At 42.5% G+C, this 15,807-nt stretch overlaps 1 protein-coding gene across 1 annotated transcript in view; it reads right to left on the bottom strand.

Annotated features, from left to right (window-relative positions):
- Positions 1–15,807, bottom strand: part of RNF150 (ring finger protein 150) — a 215,042-nt gene that overhangs the window by 198,114 nt on the left and 1,121 nt on the right. The window lies entirely within an intron of this gene.

Here is a 15,807-nt window from a genome sequence, read left to right as displayed (position 1 = left end):
ACTTCACGGCTTTGGCTGCACATGTGACATTTTCTGTTCTTACCAAAGAACAATAATGGAATACAATTCAATAATGGAAAACCCAAAAGAAGGTGATTTTTTCCTACTGTTCTTGTTCAGCATGTAAGTACATTAGCTTATCTTTATATTATGCTATATTAGAATCCTTGGTTTTAAAAATTTCTACCTTATGGGGCTGGAATGTTGATTCAGTAAGTAAAATAATTGCCCCCAAAATCATGGTGAGCAAAGTTTGGCTCCTCAGCACCAGGTAAAAGCCAGGTATGACATTAATTGCTGATCTGTAATTTCCGTGCTGGGAGGAGAAGGTAGATCTCAGCATCCCATTGGCTAACCAGCCCAGCCAAACTGGCGAGGTCCAAGTTCAGTGAGAGTCCCCATCTTAAAGAATAAGGCAGATTGAGGAAGATGTTCAGTGTCGACTTCTGGGCTCCATATTCACACAGACTCCCGCACACCCCTCTACGTGAGTACGTGTTCACACCCATACACACATACATATTTCTGAAGTGACTTTACACATATTTTGACATTTTGTACTATGCGTTGGTTATCATCCCTGACGACTACAAAATCAAAATATTGATCAGTTCTGAAAGCTGTCCGTGATGTTTACATTCTAGGTCCTGTGATATTAAAGATACAAACAAGATCAGACATAAAGGCACATAAGCACATGTATGCATGTCTTATTTTGTTCCCCATAAATGAAGGATTATATGTAATCAAAGAATTGGCTTAAAATAAATGTTTTATGATTATCAAAAGTATTTGATTTGTTTATCTTTCTGTGCCTATATGCCTGAGTTTTCACAGGTTCCTTGGGTTGAAAAGGGTTATAAATAGAAAATATTTGAGTAATCTTGACGTAGAGAATATTCTCACTTCTCAGAGTAAACAGCAAATGGTTCTTCTTTCTGGTAAGTATTTAATCCAATACAGGTTTTCTGAGATCCTCTAATAACTGAAGTAACAATTAAATATATAAGCCTGGAACTGAAAAAAATTGTAGAAAGAATATCTTGGCTTCTTTCTCCTTCACAATGAGGTTTCCTGAATGAAGGGAGTCAGAGGATGTGGAGGCGGAGCTCTGGGTATTAGAGGGGCCAGTCTGTCCATCAGAGAGTAAAAGTGGAGCTCTGGGTATTAGAGGGGCCAGTCTGTCCATCAGAGAGTGGAGGCGGAGCTCTGGGTATTAGAGGGACCAGTCTGTCCATCAGAGAGTAAAAGTGGAGCTCTGGGTATTAGAGGGGCCAGTCTGTCCATCAGAGAGTAGTGGCGGAGCTCTGGGTATTAGAGGAGCCAGTCTGTCCATCAGAGAGTAGAGGCAGAGCTCTGGGTATTAGAGGAGCCAGTCTGTCCATCAGAGAGTAGAGGCAGAGCTCTGGGTATTAGAGGGGACAGTCTGTCTATCAGAGAGTATAGGCAGAGCTCTGGGTATGAGAGGGGCCAGTCTGTCCATCAGAGAGAGGATGCTGACTAGTTTCTCCTCAGTCATCTTTCAAACCCTTGGTGGGAGCTATGCAGACTCCACCCTGGGGAGCTCATGTGTATGCTGCTGTAAGGCTGAGTTCATGGATAATGAGACAGGTCTGAATTGGGGTTTCAGGGGGGTTGATTACAGGAGAGACACTGGGAGGTGGAGAGGATTACATCATACTCATCTGTGTTTGATGTAACTGACCCTGACAAACAAGACCCACTTGTAGATGATCTGAGGTTTCTTGTATATAGATTTTCCCCTGAGCCTGGAGCACTTTAAAAAACCAGACCTTCACATTTTTGGATGGCATCTTATTTGCATTCCCACTATTTCTAGAAGGGTGACATATTTGCTGTGTCAGAAATTATATATATATATATATATATAATGAATAGAATTTGAGACTGAGACTCACCCAAGTGCATAGGGCTTTGGAAGGACTGGGTTCTCAATCTGTTTCCCTGCATGACAGCACAATCTGTTGTTTGTTTATTTATTTTAATATATGGAAATCACCAAGTAAACTAATCAAGAGCTGAAATCAGAGCTGTGTATATGTGTTTATAGTTTCTTATTTAAATTGGTTTAGTGGTAAATGGGATGAACTACTAATAAGAGACAACAGAAGTTGTCTTCACAACTCAGTGAGTTGTAATTGCTTTAACACAGCATTGGAATATATTTTAATCTATTAACCAACCCAGAAACTTAATTTTAACACCAAATTCCCACTCATTCTCAAGTTCACAAAATCCACTGTAGCAATTATGCACCCAGTTTTCAAAAATTGAGTGTAAAAGCGTGGAGCAGCATCAGGGTTATGCTAAGGTTCAAAATGAAATCTAATTGGCAGCACTAAAGAGAATGGCCTTTCTTCCTCTTGCTTACAATATATATCCCCACCCTATGACTAAATTAGGAAACGTAGATGCCGAAGGCTTTTGTGAATAACAGGTTACTAGTTAATATGCTAGCTCAGGACAAGAATGTAGAGATTCAGATAGGAGGAAGAAAAATCATAAGAATTACTTAATTAGTGAGACTTTCTAATTTGACTAGATTGAGTTGTAATTGGGTGAAGAGGATTTCAAGAAAGTCACGAAGTTCAAGAGGCTGAAAAAAGAGTAATGACTTCTTGATCTGCAAAATACAACTTATGGTCAAGTATCCTTCACACGTTCATCGGGTAGAGTCCTAAGAGGGGTAGGGCTTGCGCTGCAAGGTGGACCTGGCAGATTTGTGTTTCTTTCTTCCTTCCAACGTTTGCTCTTACAGCGAGGTGCCTCCCACCAAGTAAAAACCACCTAGAGGGTGAGAGTTAATCAGAACATTGGTTGCTATTCTTAAATATTGAGACTCATCACAAAATTCATACTAGTTAACCAGTGTATAAGGGCTTTGTGTACAGAACTCTTTGAGGAATATGTGTGTGTGTGTGTGTGTGTGTGTGTGTGTGTGTGTGTGTGTGTGTGTGTATTTATATGTGTGTGTGGATCATTGTTTTGGTATCATTATCGAATATTCCAGATTTATAAAGTTGTTTAAATAATTATACTTTAAAAATTTGGGGGAAAGAGGTTTCTAATGGCCCTGGGTTTGGAACAAGCTTAAACTATGTGAGGTAAGAAGCAAAGACCACTTAAAAAGGAAAGAGATTCATGGGAGGAGGATGTTGGACAGACTGGGTGGAAGGTCAGGAGGGAGTAGATAGAACAGGAGCTGTCCACTGTGGGGAGGGAGGACAGAAATCCAGGAAGCTATGATCACTGAACTTACACAATGGCCAGGTGAAATTGTCTTCAGAATACAATTTTTGAGTGATCATTATAGCTTTCATGTATTCAGTCCTCGGAGTTGACCTGTTGCTACATTACATCCTATAGGAGACAACAGCTCTGATAGAGAATGTGCTGTGTTCATTTTACAAACAATGGCTCCAATGTTGGGGTTAAAGTTTGGCTTCCTGAAAATCTGGTCCAGCCGGACATTAAGTTCCTAGTGCTTATGTCTTACCTTTCCCTCCTAGAAAGGTAGCGGGCAAGCATGCTCACCAGCTGCAGACTTCAGACTTCTATCTCCAGCCCCCTGTGGCTCTGGTGACAGTGAGCCATCTCCACCACCCCTTTCTATTCTGCCCCCTAACCTAGGTAAGGACAACTGTGAGAAAGAAGAGAATCTGCCCTAGTGGTAAAACAATGTGGTATTTCACTCTCTCCAGAGTGAAAAACTACAAGAAAAAAAACATAAATATTTAGCATATAAACGATTTATATCAAACATCACTTCACTTCGTCATTTTGTCACTGTCATTCATGACTCCCTGCTCTCTAGCACTCGCGGTGCACACCATCTCTTGAGCTCAGTGAGCTCAGTGCTGGTTGCCAAAGCCCCATTATTACTGTGGGGCCGCTAATTCACAGTTCAATAATATTCGCTGAATGTGTGGACTCCATCATGGTATGGCTTTAGAAATTAATAAATAAAAACTGCTGCACGTTATCAAGTGGGATTTTGATACTCTCAAAACAATCACCTACTTTTTTTTACATCATTAACAATGAAGCACAAAATAGAGGAACTAATACGTGGTTGAAGATACTCTTACCCTGGTTCAAACAACACAATGTACACATATAGTTAAATACCACATTATACCATATTCAAATATGTAGATTTTATGTATCAGCTAGAAAATATAAAATTAATTAACACACCTATTTTATATAAATGATAAAAAAATTAAGTTAATACAAAATAGAGATTCTGTGGGGTGGGGACTCGACTGTGCATTTTACAATCTTTGGAAGAGGGAACTTTAACTCCACAATTTTATTTTTGGTATTATTTTTGCATCAATTAAAAAACAGCACCGAGTGACAGCAGCAGCAACCAGACAATTTTGAGGGGACTTTTGTATGGAGTAGTGGCTGTCAGTCTTGGCTGTCAATCTTGGCTGTCAGTCTTGGCTGTCAATCTTGGCTGTCAATCTTGGCTGTCAATCTTAGCATCATCCCAGGGCTCTCCTCATGCCACACTGATCCCAACAGACTCTCTGTAGACTGGTCTGGGGAGCAACAATGTCCAGCTTTGCAGCTGACTCCAGTTTGCAGCCAGGGGGAGGAAACTGATGGAAACCAAGATCCCGTTCAGGAGGGTCCAATGGTAGAAAGTGGGACCCAGAAGGGGGGGCGTGCCCTTCTAAGGGTGCAGCCAGTTTGAGGTAGAACCCCAAATGAAAATGGAGTTTCCTAAGCACTACTGCTATTTTGTATTAATGCCCCTAGACACAGAACTATGTGGTGAGGAAGGAGACAGCACAGTCACAGCTGGACAGTTCTATCATTACTCTTTGGATGCTCCACCTTCTGTGACTTGTACCAGCTGCCAAACTACCCAGCTGGCACCATGCAGTGCTATTAAGCTAGGATGAGAGTGCTCAGCCTCAGCATCACCACCAGTAACTGAAACATTGTTTTAGTCCTCTAGTGAGAGTACCCAAAGAGTTGACTAACAGGCTATAGGATAAAACGGACACTCCAGAGTCCTGCTATGATCCAAACTTGGAAAGCCTTTGACTAATGGAACCATTCGGTAACTTGAGCTTGGTCACATCAGGAGGTTTCATCCATGTCAGAGGGAGGCAAAAATGCCACAGAAAACCATGCGATATCAAAGAAATTCCAAAATATACCATCAACACTGCAAATACATATATTTTTATAATACACATAACACATTCTTAAGGTGGTTAAAAAATTAATATAATGAAATGAGTAAAGAAACAGAGTAGAAACTGGAGGGATAATTCAGAAGTTAAAAGCACTTGTTGCTCTTCTAGAGGACCTAGGATTAACTTAACAGCACCTGTCCATAAGTCTAGTTCCAGGGAACCAAGGCCTTTGTTTGCCCTTAGCAGGCACCACACACACACATGGAACAGCCAAAACACTCACACACACAAAAGTAGGTGAATAGTTAGATTGTGGGTGTTTTTTAAAATCTTCCTCTGCCTTTTAAAATATTCAATATTTTCAAATGTTCTATTTGGCACTGAAATCACATTGAAGACAAGATTTATACTAATTTTTATCTGAAGCAAAGAAAATGGCTGATGTGTCTGTTGAGTGTATTAAGATATATGTTTGCATTTTTCCCTTAGCCACAGATAGCAAATAATACATGTTTATATGTATATATTAGATTTGTGTGTGTGTGTGTGTGTGTGTGTGTGTGTGTGTGTGTGTGTGTATGTATCACACTTCCTTTTGTATTGTGACAAAGCACCATGACCAAGGCAACTTCTAGAAGGAAGTGTTTACTTGAGTCTAGGCACTCCAGAGGGGTAGGAGTCAACCATTGCCACAATAGTGAGGCAGGGGGACTAGGCGAGTGAGACATGCACCAAATCAAGCAGGCACTGCAGCAGGAACCGCTGACCGCAGCATCTCTAACCACAATCAGCACACTGGAAGGTGTTCATGGCTTGTAAAACCTCAAAACCCCCCCCCAGTGACACACTTCCTCCAGCAAGGCCACCACTCAACATACACAGGCAGCGTCAACAACTAGGTATCAGTGTTCTGATGCCCAGCACATAAGAAAGATCTTCAAACCACCACAATGTATAAATGAATAATTTTGCTTTTTATTTTTACTTTTTGTTTTCTTAAATTTATTTATTATATATAAGTTCACTGTCGTTGTCTTCAGACACACCAGAAGAGGGCATCAGATCCCATTACAGATGGTTGTGAGCTACCATGTGGTTGCTGGGATTTGAACTCAGGATCTCTGGAAGAACAGTGAGTGCTCTTAACCACTGAGCCATCTCTCCAGCCCTACTTTTATTTTCTTTTTGGTTCTTCAAGACAGGGTTTCCATAACTGTGTATCCTTGTCTGTCTTGGAACTCTCTGTAGTCAAGGGTGGCCTTGAAATCAGAGATCCGCCTGCCTCTGTCTCTCAAGTGATGGGATGCCACCCCCACACAACACTTGATTTTAAAATTTTTAACATTTTTTTATTAACTGAGTGTGGGTGTTCTGTCTGCATGTATGTGTGGACACTATACACAGTACCATGGAGCAAGAAGAGAGCATTGGATCCCCTGAGGCCATTTGGGCATCAACCCTGGGTCCTCTAGAAGAACAACCAATGCTCCTGACACCTAGGCCATCTCTTCTGGCCTCACCTTATTTTTAATTTTTTACTTTTCCTCTTTCGGGAAGAAGCCAGAGAAATATTAAATCATCCACATGCAAACTGTTGCTTTGCGGCTCTAACAAACAATATGATGAAACCCTGGTTCTTTGAAAAAAGTTTTGTCTATTTGGCATATGTACTTAATTTAAAACACCTTTAAAGACGTGTGTGTGTGTGTGTGTGTGTGTGTGTGTGTGTGTGTGTGTGTGTGTGTTTATTCATCAGGCTGAATGACAATAAACAGTACACACATCTAACCACAAACACTTTTGATGTCTGTTGCCAGCACGCCCTTTTCCTCTTAGATGAAAACCGAACCAGGATCCTACTTTTATTTTACAAAATGAACACACATTTGTGTAGGAGTCTCAACTGAAACTCTAACGTACTACATGTATATGAGCAAGAGAATAGGAGTTTAATGTGAGAATTAGGTTTTCCTGTGAAATTAAGATTATCATCTAATGTAACCCATCTTTCTGGTCTCTAGGCTACTTATCAATATTTACAGAGCCCTGTCTGTGTGCCAAGGGCCCTTTAAGCCTTGGGGAACTTAACCACAAAGAAAGAAAGGGTCTAGAAGTCTCACTTTCATGGGGCTTAGGTCCTGTCAGATGATGGCACAGAGACCAATGGTGGTAAGATGAAAAGTGTTCTGAGGGAGAGAAGCAGCTGCTGCTGTTCTCACTGGAGAGAGCAAGGGTGTGTTTGTGTTGAGGGAACAAAACTGAAGGGGCAGCTAACTCCGGGGCATCAGAAAAGATGAGTATTACACCTGATAAATGAAGGGCAAAACATCTTTTGCTGTCCCCCTACCTGCTGGGTCACTTGGAATTACATTTCTGATGTCAATGTGGTCAGTTTGTAATGGTGTGATAGCCAAATAAGTCCCTTCTGTAGGAAGTAGGGAGCAGAAAAACAAAAGGGAGACAAAAATAGTGAGTGAATGTATGTGTAGTATGTGTTTTTCTGTCTATGTATGTGTGTATGTGTGTGTGAGTGTGTGATGTGTGTGTAAAGTGTGTGTGTGTAAAGTGTGTGTACCTGAGTGTCTGTGTGTGCCTGTGTTTGTGATAAGTGTGTGCATGTGTGTGTGCATTTGTGTATGTGTGTAGTGTGTGTGCGCATGTGTGTCTGTCTATGTGTGTGTGTGTGTGAGTGTGTGATGTGTGTGTGTGTGCACGAGTGTCTGTTTATGTTTGTGTGTGCCTGTAAGTGTTTGTGATAAGTGTGTGTGCATGTGTGTGTGTGCATTTGTGTGTGAGGGTGTGTGTGTGCACACACGCACATGCACACTGACAGTATAGCCCTCTTTGCTTTGTCCACAGTGCATCAGTGAATGATGCAAACTAATGGCTTTCAAAAGCTACAGTTGAGACATACCAAGCTGATTGGTTAAAAGCCAGAGGACCTACTTCCTAATATGGGCCTTTATGCACTGTCTTAGAAGTCATACATTTAGTACAATATTATTTTTAAATTAAAAAGTCCCCATTGTTATTAAATATAAGTTCACACCTTGCATATAAAAGTGCCAAACACACCAGGAGTCAAGTTCCTGCTTCCTGACAAATGTGTTTTCTGCACAGCACTGTTCATTATGGGACAGGCAAACAGAGAAGCAAACCTTTTGCCCAGAAATTACTCCATCATTTGAAACAATGAGGACAAATAATTTTCTTTTATTGTAGGAAAACTAGGAATTACAGTTTCAATACTACTCAGTGTGTAAAGGTGCTCAGTGCCAAGCCTGGGGACCTGAGTTCCTTGTGCACCCACATGAAGAAAGAGAAGCATCTCCCGGAAAGTTGTCCCCTCTAACCTTTACACACATGGCAGGGCATGTACACTCCCACACATATATCCATGCCTACACACACTAAATCAATCAATAAAGCAATCAATCAATAAATGGACAAAAGAAGGCAAAAAATTAGATCTAACCACAATTGTTAATAATTTGCACTATAGGAGGCACATGTATCTAATCACATCCAAGTTTAAAGTACGAGTCCATGTATCCTGAACACATTAAAAGGCCTTCGTTTAACACAACAGTCATAACTAGAGTTTGGGACCACCCTGTCTTGTTTCTTGGAGTTTGTGTTACAGTAAAGCTTCAAGGTTTGAGATACTCTTAAAATTTTAATTTCACCTTAACTAAAGTTTACTGTCTCTCAACTTAGGAGAGATACCGGTCGCCAGCATCTCTAGTCACTCAGGAATAATAAGATCCTTTTTAGAGCACATCAAAATGGAAGTACCTCTTTCGGGGATAAACTAAAGACTGTTAGGTGTTGCCAAGATACCAGATCATTACATGCTACTGTTCCTAACCAGAACTGTCAACTACAATTCTTGAGCTTCTTCCTCTTAAATGAGGAAACTAGCTTCTCAGCCGTTCATGCCCCTTTTCAAAGCTAAAGATGGGCTCTGCAGAGAGAACTCTTCCAAGATCTTTCTAGATTTCAGGGCCAATAAAACTTTCTGTCTAGAGAATTCAGGGGATTTCTGAGGAGAGAGAGACCTGGAATGATGACCAAATTCTTACTAATAATTAGAAAGAAGGGGTGGGAGTTCGTCCAAGTCCCCCACACATGAACTTCTGTGACCGGAAATGTGTAAACTGGTCATTCAGTTTCTGGAAATGTCTAGGCCTAGAAAATTACACTGCCAAGAATGGTATTTAACACCACTGATGAATTATGGCCTTTAATAACAGAGGTTGCAATTCCTGACTATTGGACTGCTATCTTCCAGGAAAGATGGGGAAGAATTATCGGTTTAGTGTAAAAACAAGGACACAGAAACATCCCAGAGGGTGAATGAGTGTGTGAACTTAAGATCTAGGAGAAAGGAGAGTTCATGTATGAATCTTAGCAGAGGGCTGAGGTGAATGCAGATAGCTAAACAGCAGACCATGCGATTGAAGGCCTGGGAAAGCCCTTATAAAGTTACTGGTACCAGAACACAAGGACTGGTAGTTCCACAATGTTCAGGTCCCTAGTCAGAGACCACATCCAGTGCCAGAGAAAGCTTGGCATTTCAAAGAAACCCCTTCCATTTCTAAACACTTTTACAGTGCAAACATGTAACCTTCTTTGAGCCACGTCTGTTCTTTGCAATTTCATCTCCCCAACCCTAGTGGGATCGTGATAAAGCCGAGGTTGCAAGCATGCTTAACTTGTGCCAAGGCTGAGAGCCCAAGCGAATGAAGCTAGCCAGATGCCAAGAAAGATGTTGGGGACCATCTAGAGAGCACAGAGCACATGCTAGGTGCAGCCTGCTTCTTGCCAGGGAAGGAGACAGTCATGTGACTGATTTTTCTGAACAATAAAATTTTAAAAATTGAATTTTAGTTGCTATATCTTGATGTTTTAAAGCACAGAGAATGCATTTCTAGTAGTTCTTAGAGATCAAGTCATCCAAAATTTACAGTCCATGAAGAAGAAAACTGCAGCCAAGGACAGACGGTGACCAAGCCAGGCCAAAAGATGAGCTGGAGGTAGATGTGGAGGAGGAGAGCCTAAATGTAAGCCCCCCCCCCCCGTCTCTACTGCAGACATGCTGTTCTACGGTTGGTTTGGTGATGGGTTGGCCTGCCGACTCATTAACATATTGTAACAAGAGTGAACCCTATAGTACTGTCCTATGCTCAGTGTTAAGTGACCACTGTCCACGGCCAGATTTTGCAATAGCTTTTGAGTTGAGAGGGAGCCTGAAAGAGTGGCTGTGAGAGTATGTCTAGACTGTGAGCATGAACTCCTCGGGCAGGGAACCCGCATCTCTGGCTTAGTTCTGTGGCTTAGTTCTAATCTTCCTGTCTGTGTGACCCATCTGTAGACATGGGAATGGCTAGAGGAGCTGTTTCAGCCTGTCAGATTAAGTTAATCACAGAAGTTCTTGGGTTATTCCCAACACAGAGAATGGACTATTTGGTCCACATTAGCACCACCCTAAGGAAGAGCTAGGGTATGCTGAAAGACATGTGTGAACTTTAATGGAAAATATGAAATAAAAGTGCATGGTGGACAATCTAGAAGCTCAAGAGCCCTAAAAATTGATTTCAGCAGAGCAGCTAGCTCTTATATGGAGGTCAGGGCAGAAGGAGACTAACCATTAAAGCAAGGGCCATCAAGGTAGCAGAAATGCATGCAGTAAAGTATCAGAACACATCTGCCTGCACAGGCAGGGCTTCCATGGTCTCCTTGCTCCTTCTACACTTTGAGAAGTCATGGGGATGTATGCATTCTCTCCTTGCTGCCTATCCAAGAACTGAAGCGGATCTGTATCTTCTGCAGCCTCCCCCTTCCCCATCTCTCAGGTGCCATCAAAGTCCTTCCTAGGCAACTGGAAATGTATCCTTCTCCTAACTATGTACTAATGGTCAATAAACAGAAAGCTAACAGCTAAAGCCTTTGAAACAGGAGGAAAATATAACTTCTTCCAGGTGTGTAACTCAGATAGAGGTATCTGCATACATGGGGAGTCACCACAGGTAACATGCTGTTCCCACTCTGGTGGCAATGAAGTTCCAGCCTAGAGAAGGCACTGGAGTAATCAGAGAGTAATAAGAAGCTCCCCAATTATCAGGAGAGCCCAACATCTTCTTTCAGACAATGGAGGTGGCCAATGGAAGTGGGTTGAGTGCTCTCTCTCTAAAACATGACAAATTAATTAAGGGTTCCTTTTTAAGGTCACTGGAGGCTTGGCCAGCCAGGGGATTTGGTGATTTATTCCATAGTTTCTGTTGCTATGTGTAACCCAGTTGTGAGTTAGCGTTGGGGCTGGGGAGATGAGCCAGTGGACCTGAGTTCAGATCCTCAGCAACCACATACAAAAGTTACACCAGAGGGCTCTGGTGATCGCCAACCAGCCATTCTACCCAAAATAGCGAGCTCCAAGTCCAGTGAGAGATCCTTGCCAAGTGCCAGCCCAGACGTAGCTAAGATACAGATATCTACATGCTAACCCACGGAAGTCACACAACAAGCAGACTCTGCTGCCCTCTGTCACCATATAGGATGCTCAATGCCTGAGAGGCTGACTAAATTGCTCAAAGTCACAAAGCATGACAGCAGCAGAGGCTTACAAGGCAAGTGGTCTCTAAACCTGTGCTCCAGGTAACAGGCTCTCTACAAAGGCCTATAGAAGGCTTTGATGTCCTTCCCTCAAAGGACACTGGAGGAAGGTCTTGGCCAGATGTCCCAACTCCAAGAGGTCTCATGACCTTTATGTGCATCTAGATGTTCGGTCAAGTTTTGCACAGGGGAGGCAGCATTCCTGGATGGCCCTTTGCTCTTGTCCATGGATAGATACACTCTCTAGAGGTGCTCTACCTCCTACCACTCTATTGAGGGCCTTTAAATGCAATTATACCCACCTCTCTTGGACAAAAGCCACATGGATTAAAAGTCTAGGAAAGAAGAATGAATGAAAGGCCAAAGGGGAAGGAGAACAAAATGAAAGGGGAAAAGTGACTTGAGAGTGTGTTTTAAAGAAGTCACTTTTGAGTCAGCTTTAGTGTCACAAGCTTATATAACCCTGGTGCTCTGCATCTGGTGCTAACAGATTGTGGGTCTGCAGCGGCCTAGGCTGTGTATCAAAACCATGTCTACAAAATGTAACTGTCATCAAAATGGAGTGGTAAGGAAGACACCACCTCACACTGACCTTGATTCAAAGGTGAGAAACATAAGCTCCAAAAAGCGGGTTCTGGAACTGACACCTCGTAACTATTGGAAGTGAATTAGACACTTAAGAAATGCCCTCGTCTGCTTTCTATTGCTGCGAGAGAGACCACAGTCAAACACAACCTGGGGAGGAGAACATGTTCATCTTATAACTGTCAGGTTACAATCCATCACCAGGGAAGGAAGAGCAGGAATTAGGTCATGGGGGCAGAGACCAGAGAGGAAGACTGCTTAGTGACTTGCTTGGCAGGGCCGTGTTTCTTATACCTCCCAGGATCATCTGCTAAGGCATGGCTCTGCCCACACTGGACTGGGCCTTTTTATATCAATCATTAATCACAAATATACCTGATAGACTTGCCTACAGGTCAATCTTATGGGGAAGTTTCTCAACTGAGGGCCCCCCCTTCTCAGATGACTCTAACCTGTGCCAAGTTGACAAAAAACTAACCAGCATGAGAAAGGAATTTGGGAGTTCCTTAAAGTCATAGAGTGGCCGTGTAACCCAGAAATTCTGCTTCTCAGTACAAACCTAAGAGAAACACACACACACACACACACACACACACACACACATACACACACACTCTCTCTCTTTCTCACACACACACACTCTCTCTTTCTCTCTCACACACACACATACACACATACACACACACACATACACACACACTCTCTTTCTCACACACACACACTCTCTCTTTCTCACACATACACACACACACACACACACACACACACACACACACACACACAGCACCATTCATTAAAAACCCAAAGTAGAAATGACCTAGTTCCCATCAACTGACAATAAATAAAATGTGGAATGCTTTTTTGGCAGTAAAAATGAATGAAAGAGTGACCAGTGATGTTTATTACAACCATGCGAACACTGGGAAGAGTGTGATATGTGAGAAACTAAACCAAATCCACATATTAAAGGATTCCATCAGACTCCATGAACAAGAGACAAACACAAACATGGAAGGGAGGGAAGGAGAGAGGGAGCAGACATGGCAGAAACTCAAAACCATGGATTCAGAAAAAGAAAAAAAGCTGAAAGAAGGAACATAGAAGAGAGAGAGACAGAGAGAGAGAGAGAGAGAGAGAGAGAGAGAGAGAGAGAGAGAGAGATGAGACAGAGACAGAGAGATATTCTATTGAGTACAGTTTTATCTGTCGGGTACATTAAGGCTCCAGCACAGACAACAAATACTATAGATGGGATCTAGAATTCCAAACCCAAGTCTTCTCTGCCCCAAGCTATTGTCTCCTTAAATCAGGCCACTGATGGCAACATTAGCTTTTAATTTTCTTCTAAACTCAGGGACTAAATTTTAAGAGGCCACAACCATGTCCCCTGGTGTCCTGCGTTCCAAGATCATGAAATAACCATATTCCATCGACATCTAACCTGTATATGATTTCCTAAGTGGATTCCCAAGTCTGACTCATGTTTAATGAGGAGAAAGTTGAGCCTTCGGGTCCTAGAAGGAAGCATAGGACATTGCCTGACAGTCAAACTCATATGCTCTCCTTGGTCAAACATAGCACAGTCCTATAGACGGCTCCCCTCTGACTAACGTAGGAGTGTGTCTAAGGCATGACAGGGGCTCAAGGCTAACAGCAGACACAACTTTTTTTACATTGAGAAATATTACATTAACTTTTAGACTCTCACCAAACCTTTCTTTCTCAGTATGCCTTAAGCATCCTTTGTGTAGAAAATCAAATTACAGCTTTCTTCAAGACTGGTGAGCCATTAATTGATCCAGTGCGCCTGCTGTTCTGAAAGAAGCTTCTTAGACAGAAACAAATGATAACTATTAAACTGTGCACAGAGAAACTCCACACTCAGACACAGAAATGCATTTATAGAATCTGTAAATTCCACTAACAACCTTGATGTTTACAGAACCCAAAATACCTTCTGTATACCCTACTTCCCACTCCCTGAATTCATATGTTCCATATTAAATGTTAATTGGAAGATACCTGACATGACTCAGATATTCTTCTATAGGGCAAATATCCTTGGAGATTGAGTTTAAACAGGGGTCCTATGACTCAAGGTCAGAACATAGGCCTCTCCCTGCGAGACTGGTTAAACTCAAGGAAATACAGTAAATGTCTCTAACATTCAAGGTCAAAAGTTTTCTAAGAAGGTAATAGCCTCTCTTCATGAAAACCATGCTGTTTTGTGGCTTATTTTTCATAAGCCTCTGACATTCTGCCTCCCAACCTGTTTTCCAGAAAGTTAACAAATGCCCTTGCCTACAACAGCTGGTGTTGATTAATCTGGGCAATTTAACAGTAATTTCACTAATAGGTGATAAGAACTCTTGAAGGGAGGCCTGTCTAAAGCACACATGTCTGCACGTACAGCCAATCTGGTTGTTCCATCCCAGTTCCTTGCTTATAAAACCCTGGCTTAATTGCAACAATCGTTATGATTGGACGACTCTGGCCAGAACAACAGCACTCCAGTCATTTCTCCCACCTCCTGCCTGCAGGAGCCTCACTGGGTAAATGCTGTAAGGAAAAAGAAAAGACCCACCTCTCAGGTACCTCTGCAGTAGCTTGCACTGAAAGAAGGCTGTTTCTGACAGCCAGTGGCTTGTGCTAACAACTATGAATAACATACTTCTATCACCAAAACACTGCTTATAGGCTGTGTTGGATTGGGCAAGAATGTTTATTTTTAGTCCTGGCCCCTGTGATCACTTTCTTTAGTGCATCTCGAAACCAGGCAGGCAAAAGTCAACACAGCAGTAGAAAGTAATGCTAACTTTGTGGCTATTCTTGGCTTGTTGGGTATTGCAATGGTTGACTCTCTGTCGGTTCTTTTCTCTAGATGACAACCCGGGTGGAGCTGATACTTTGAACATTGTTTACTTATGGTCCCAGCAAGGGGAAGGGCTCCTGAGAAGGGCTGAAGCCTGACTTCCTGGGAGCAGTTTGCAGGTGGTCAACCGCAGGCAGGTAACTTGACCTGCCTCTTGATACCCAAACACTTGCACAGGGCATGTATATCTGTTACACACAACGAAGCACAAAGATGAGTTATCAGAACTTCCGGATCCAAACAGGTGGTGAGACAGGTTACTAACAAGAACAATCACCCAAAATCTCCTGGGAGAAGACACCCCGCCACTCTGAACCCTGTCCAGAACCAGAACCAGAGTGTCTGATACTCCCCCAACATACTGAAACCTGTCCTGCTTGTAACTTCCTTCCCTGTCCCCAAGCGACGCACCACAAAACTTAATAGGTTCCTACACAAGAGACCTATCTCTGGAGCTGCACGGACTTCCCAGGCGGAGGTGCCCCGGAGGCGGTGCCAGATCTCCTTAGACGCTTCTCGAGCTCCCCTCCCCCACGTCCGCCAGGCACCCCCCCCCGGGGGGGG

Source organism: Micromys minutus (genome assembly GCF_963924665.1).
Source record: "Micromys minutus genome assembly, chromosome: 24".
In the NCBI taxonomy this organism is placed as follows: domain Eukaryota; kingdom Metazoa; phylum Chordata; class Mammalia; order Rodentia; family Muridae; genus Micromys; species Micromys minutus.
Note: the sequence above shows the minus strand (reverse complement) of the source record. Positions and strands in the feature narration are given on the sequence as shown.